Raw genomic sequence first — 6514 nt, forward strand, 5'->3', positions numbered from 1 at the left:
TAATGTATACGTTTTCAACCTAATATATTAACTCACTGTTTTTTTGTTCAGGATTGGTTGTAACAAGCTGTGGTGTGTGTGATGTGGGAGAGGACTGTATCGGTGTTGGTGGAACATCTTGCTGTGCAGACCCCTGCCAGCACTACACCGTACTGAATGACGACTGGCGTGCCACCAACAACAATGCTAACGTTAATGGCGAGCACTGCGACCGGAGCATCAACTGGCAGGGCTGGTATCGCCTTTTCCTGGGGAACACCAGTGTTCAGATGCCAGAGAGGTGTGTGGAGAGGAACATGTGTGGGACCGCCTTCCCCATGTGGCTAACAGATCCCCATCCCCAGCTGTCAGACGGGGTGGTTCAGAGGGGGATCTGTGGGAGCTTTGCTGGTAACTGTTGCATGTTAAGAGAAAATCCTATCCTTGTCAAAGCCTGCTATGGAAACTACTATGTCTACAAATTTGTCCCTACAACACTCTGCAACTTGGCCTACTGTGCAGGTATGACATCATAATGTCCTTGTGATTGTTTCTTAAAGACATCAATAATGTTCCAAAGTGTCCAATTCACTCTCTGAACCCAGAACCAAGTCTCACCTGTCCCGCATTTATGTCATGAGAGACTTTAGACACCACACAACGGGTGTGTAAAAACAACGTGTGCAAACAAACTCACCCAAAATATATTTTTTGGCAAATACATTGTATATCAGTCGTATAACCTGAGTGTGCACCATGATCCAAATCCATGAACCCCCCCTCCCCTCTGCTCTTCCAGACGTCAACACCAAGGTGTGTTCTACCTGTAGAAACGATGAGACCTGTATGAGTGACAACAAGATCAACTGGAGGTGCAAGAGGAAAGGTGAGTGTTAAGAAAAACACATCTTACTCCTCAGTGTATATACAGTATGTTGTGTCAGGACCATGGTGGAAGGCAAAGGTGTGCAATGTCTTGTAGTTGAGTTTCTTAATGTCTGTGTTCTTGACAGTAGGGAGTACTCATGCTCATATTGACTGATAGTAACTCTATACCTTGTTTTTTCTCTGTCTCTTTCATTCTCTCTCCATTCTCCCTCTCAGTCACCCTCCTCTCATTTTACTCTCTCAAAGAGCAATCTTCTACAACTATCCCTAAACCCACAACTACATCTACAACTACACCTGTACCTGAAACCACCACCACAACTCCAGTAACCAAAACCACCACAACAACTCCTGTACCTGGAACCCCCACCACAACTCCAGTACCTGGAACCCCCACCACAACTCCAGAACCTGAAACCAGCACCACAACTCCAGTACCTGGATCCCCCACCAGAACTCCAGTACCTGAAATAACCACCAGAACTCCAGTACTTGAAACCCCAAATCTAGTACCTGGAACTCCCACCACAACTCCAGTACCTGAAACCACCACCACAACTCCAGTACCTGAAACAACCACAACAACCCCTGTACCTGGAACCCCCACCACAACTCCTGTACCTGGAACCCCCACCACAACTCCAGTACCTGGAACCCCCACCACAACTCCAGTACCTGAAACCACCAGCACAACTCCAGTACCTGAAACCAGCACCACAACTCCAGTACTTGGATCCCCCACTACAACTCCTGTACCTGGAACCACCACTACATCTCCAGTACCTGAAATCACCACCACAACTCCAGTACTTGAAACCACCACCACAACTCCAGTACCTGGAACCCCCATCACAACCCCAGTACCTGGAAACCCCACCACAACTGCAGTACCTGAAACCACCACCACAACTCCAGTACCCGAAACCACCACCACAACTCCAGTACCTGGAACCCCCACCACAACTCCAGTACCTGAAACCACCAGCACAACTCCAGTACCTGAAACCAGCACCACAACTCCAGTACCTGGAACCCCCCACTAGAACTACAGTACCTGAAACAACCACCACAACTCCAGTACTTGAAAACCCAAATCTAGTACCTGGAACTCCCACCACAACTCCAGTACCTGAAACCACCACCACAACTCCAGTACCTGAAACCACCACCACAACTCCAGTACCTGGAACCCCCACCACAACTCCAGGACCTGAAACCCCAAATCTAGTACCTGGAACCCCCACCACAACTCCAGTACCTGAAACCCCAAATCTAGTACCTGAAACCCCACCACAACTCCAGTACCTGAAACCACCACCACAACTCCAGTACCTGAATCCCCCCACCACAACTCCTGTACCTAGAACCCCCACCAGAACTCCAGTACCTGAAACAACCACCACAACTCCAGTACTTGAAAACCCAAATCTAGTACCTGGAACTCCCACCACAACTCCAGTACCTGAAACCACCACCACAACTCCTGTACCTGGAACCACCACTACATCTCCAGTACCTGAAATCACCACCACAACTCCAGTACCTGAAACCACCACCACAACTCCAGTACCCGAAACCACCACCACAACTCCAGTACCTGGAACCCCCACCACAACTCCAGTACCTGAAACCACCAGCACAACTCCAGTACCTGAAACCAGCACCACAACTCCAGTACCTGGAACCCCCACCAGAACTCCAGTACCTGAAACAACCACCACAACTCCAGTACTTGAAAACCCAAATCTAGTACCTGGAACTCCCACCACAACTCCAGTACCTGAAACCACCACCACAACTCCAGTACCTGAAACCACCACCACAACTCCAGTACCTACAACCCCCACCACAACTCCAGGACCTGAAACCCCAAATCTAGTACCTGGAACCCCCACCACAACTCCAGTACCTGAAACCCCAAATCTAGTACCTGGAAACCCCACCACAACTCCAGTACCTGAAACCACCACCACAACTCCAGTACCTGAATCCCCCACCACAACTCCTGTACCTAGAACCACCACCATAACTCCAGTACCTGGAACCACCTCCATAACTCCAGTACCTGAAACCACCATCACAACTCCAGTACCTGAACCCCCAAATCTAGTACCTGGAACCCCCACCACAACTCCAGTACCTGAAACTACCACCACAACTCCAGTACCTGAAACCACCACCACAACTCCAGTACCTGTTTCCCCCACCACAACTCCTGTACCTGGAACCACCACCCCAACTCTAGTACCCAAAACCATAACCACAACTCCAGTACCCAAAACCACCACCACAACTCCTGTACCTGGAACCCCCACCACATCTCCAGTCCCTGGAACCCCCACCACTACTCCAGTACCTGAAACCACCACCACAACTCCAGGAACGGAAACCCCATATCTAGTACCTGGAAACCCCACCCCAACTCCACTACCTGAAACTACCACCACAACTCCAGTACCTGAAACCACCACCACAACTCCAGTACCTGTTTCCCCCACCACAACTCCTGTACCTGGAACCACCACCCCAACTCTAGTACCCAAACCATAACCACAACTCCAGTACCCAAAACCACCACCACAACTCCTGTACCTGGAACCCCCACCACATCTCCAGTCCCTGGAACCCCCACCACTACTCCAGTACCTGAAACCACCACCACAACTCCAGGAACGGAAACCCCATATCTAGTACCTGGAAACCCCACCCCAACTCCACTACCTGAAACTACCACCACATCTTCAGTACCTGAAACCACCACCACAAATCCAGTACCTGGAACCACCTCCATAACTCCAGTACCTGAAACCACCATCACAAATCCAGTACCTGAACCCCCAAATCTAGTACCTGGAACCCCCACCACAACTCCAGTACCTGAAACTACCACCACAACTCCAGTACCTGAAACTACCACCACAACTCCTGTACCTGGAACCACCACCCCAACTCTAGTACCCAAAACCATAACCACAACTCCAGTACCCAAAACCACCACCACAACTCCTGTACCTGGAACCCCCACCACATCTCCAGTCCCTGGAACCCCCACCACTACTCCAGTACCTGAAACCCCCACCAGAACTCCAATACCTGAAACCACCACCAGAACTCCATTGCCTGGATCCCCCACAACAACTCCAGTACCCGAAACCACCACCACAACTCTAGTACCCGAAACCACCACCACAACTCCTGTACCCGGAACCCCCACCACAACTCCAGTACCTGGAACCCCCACCACAACTCCAGTACCTGGAACCCCTACCACAACTCCATTACCTGGAACCCCCACCACAATTCCAGTACCTGAAACCACCACCAGAACTCCATTGCCTGGATCCCCCACCACAACTCCAGTGCCTGGATCCCCCACAACAACTCCAGGTACCCGAAACCACCACCACAACTCCTAGTACCCAAACCACCACCACAACTCCTGTACCGGAACCCCCACCACAACTCCAGTACCTGGAACCCCCACCACAACTCCAGTACCTGGAACCCCTACCACAACTCCATTACCTGGAACCCCCACCACAATTCCAGTACCTGAAACCCCAAATCTAGTACCTGAAACCACCACCACAACTCCTGTACCCGGAACCCCCACCACAACTCCAGTGCCTGGATCCCCCACCACAACTCCAGTACCCGAAACCACCACCACAATTCCAGTACCTGAAACCACAATTCCAGTACCTGGAACCCCCACCACAACTCCAGTACCTGGAACCCCCACCACAACTCCAGTACCTGGAACCCCTACCACAACTCCATTACCTGGAACCCCCACCACAATTCCAGTACCTGAAACCACCACCAGAACTCCATTGCCTGGATCCCCCACCACAACTCCAGTGCCTGGATCCCCCACAACAACTCCAGTACCGAAACCACCACCACATCTCTAGTACCTGGAACCCCCACCACAACTCCATTACCTGGAACCCCTACCCCAACTCCATTACCTGGAACCCCCACCACAATTCCAATACCTGAAACCACCATCACAACTCCAGTACCTGGAACCCCTACCACAACTCCATTACCTGGAACCACCACCACAATTCCAGTACCTGAAACCCCAATTCCAGTACCTGAAACCACCACTACAACAACTGGCCAAATAGCTGTCACCACCATCAAGGAACCTACGCTTTCTCCTATCACGGCCCCAGAGCTGGTGTGTGGGCGGAGCCTGGTACTGGTGGGTCTAAACAGGGCCCACCTGGAGGCTGCTGGTCTGAACGCTTCCTCTGCTCATCTATCTGACGGACGCTGCTCTGCCCACGAGGATCGTAATGGCACAGTGTGGTACCAGGTGGAGCGCAGGGAGGGACGCTGTGGAAACATTCTGGAGGTGAGAACACATTTCCTCAATGTCTGACTGGAGGTTATTCAACACCGGAAGAGTTTTGATTATAACTGATCCTTAATATTTGTAGGTCTGTGTATAAGGCCTTAATGTTAGTAGGTCTGTGTATAAGACCTTAATGTTAGTAGGTCTGTGTATAAGACCTTAATGTTAGTAGGTCTGTGTATAAGGCCTTAATGTTAGTAGGTCTGTGTATAAGACCTTAATGTTAGTAGGTCTGTGTATAAGACCTTAATGTTAGTACGTCTGTGTATAAGACCTGAGTATCAATTTAACTGTGAACACTTCTCTTCTTCTATTTCAGACTAACACCACCCATGCTGTCTACTCCAACAGCTTATTCGTTTATCCAGTAGATGGGCGAATCGACTCTCTCTCCCAACCCGTGAGCTATCCTCTCTCCTGTGTCTATCCTCTGGAGACAGAGAGCAGCCTGGATGTGGCCATCAAACCATACCTACCGTGAGAAAATACACCACATATCATTCCGCTTTCTTTGTGCAGACCAGCCATAATGACATAACATTTTTCATTTGATCAAGGATGTAGAATGACAGGATAACGTATTTAGAGCTGTGCCTACGCATTGGTTAGGTCTGCCAGTACACCATGTCAATCTACCTCCTTGATTTTATGTTTGCAAACTTTGATTTGATTTGTGGCTTCACCTCTTGACAGACCTGGTAATGGAGTTGTTAGAGTCGGTGCCAAGGCCAGAGCCTCCATGTCTCTGTACCTTAACGCCAACTACACAGAGCCTTACCCAGCAGGCAGAGTCACCATGCCGGTGGGCTCCACCCTGCATGTAGGCGTGTCTGTAGAGGTGGGCGTGTCTGTAGAGGAGTCCGAGGCAGAGCGTTACTGGTCGTTCTAGCAACTGCTACGCCACGGAATCCCCCAGCCCAGATGACCTCCCGCGGTTCTACTTGATTCAACACAGGTCTGTGACTCTATTCATCAGCTGTTTGCATGTGCGTTTGTGCTATGTGTGTGTGTGTGTAGTAGGGAGTTGGTATGTACGTAGTAGCTGTAAATACCTTGAACCCTACACTTTGCGAAGGCTTCTTGGCTCTTCTCCCAGGTGTCCTAGCAATCGAACCCAGGTGAGGGTGGAGGAGAGCGGCTCGTCCCTCAGGGCTCGCTTCTCTGCTTTGCTGTTCCTCTACCAGGGAGACTATCAGGACGTCTTCCTGCACTGCAGCCTCAGCCTGTGTGACCAGAGGAGTACCTCCTGCACTCCGGTTAGTCCTCAAATCCTCCACAGTCTCT

The 6514-nt window shown here is 50.6% G+C and overlaps 1 long non-coding RNA gene across 1 annotated transcript; it reads left to right on the forward strand.

Annotated features, from left to right (window-relative positions):
* Positions 1 to 478: 478 nt before the first annotated feature.
* Positions 479 to 1126, forward strand: LOC123490934. Its single transcript, XR_006661108.1, has 3 exons — positions 479 to 501; positions 779 to 865; positions 1084 to 1126. It is a non-coding gene; the product is annotated as an uncharacterized LOC123490934 (long non-coding RNA).
* The last annotated feature ends 5388 nt before the right edge of the window (positions 1127 to 6514 follow it).

This window comes from Coregonus clupeaformis, unplaced genomic scaffold, assembly GCF_020615455.1.
Source record: "Coregonus clupeaformis isolate EN_2021a unplaced genomic scaffold, ASM2061545v1 scaf5701, whole genome shotgun sequence".
Lineage (NCBI taxonomy): Eukaryota > Metazoa > Chordata > Actinopteri > Salmoniformes > Salmonidae > Coregonus > Coregonus clupeaformis.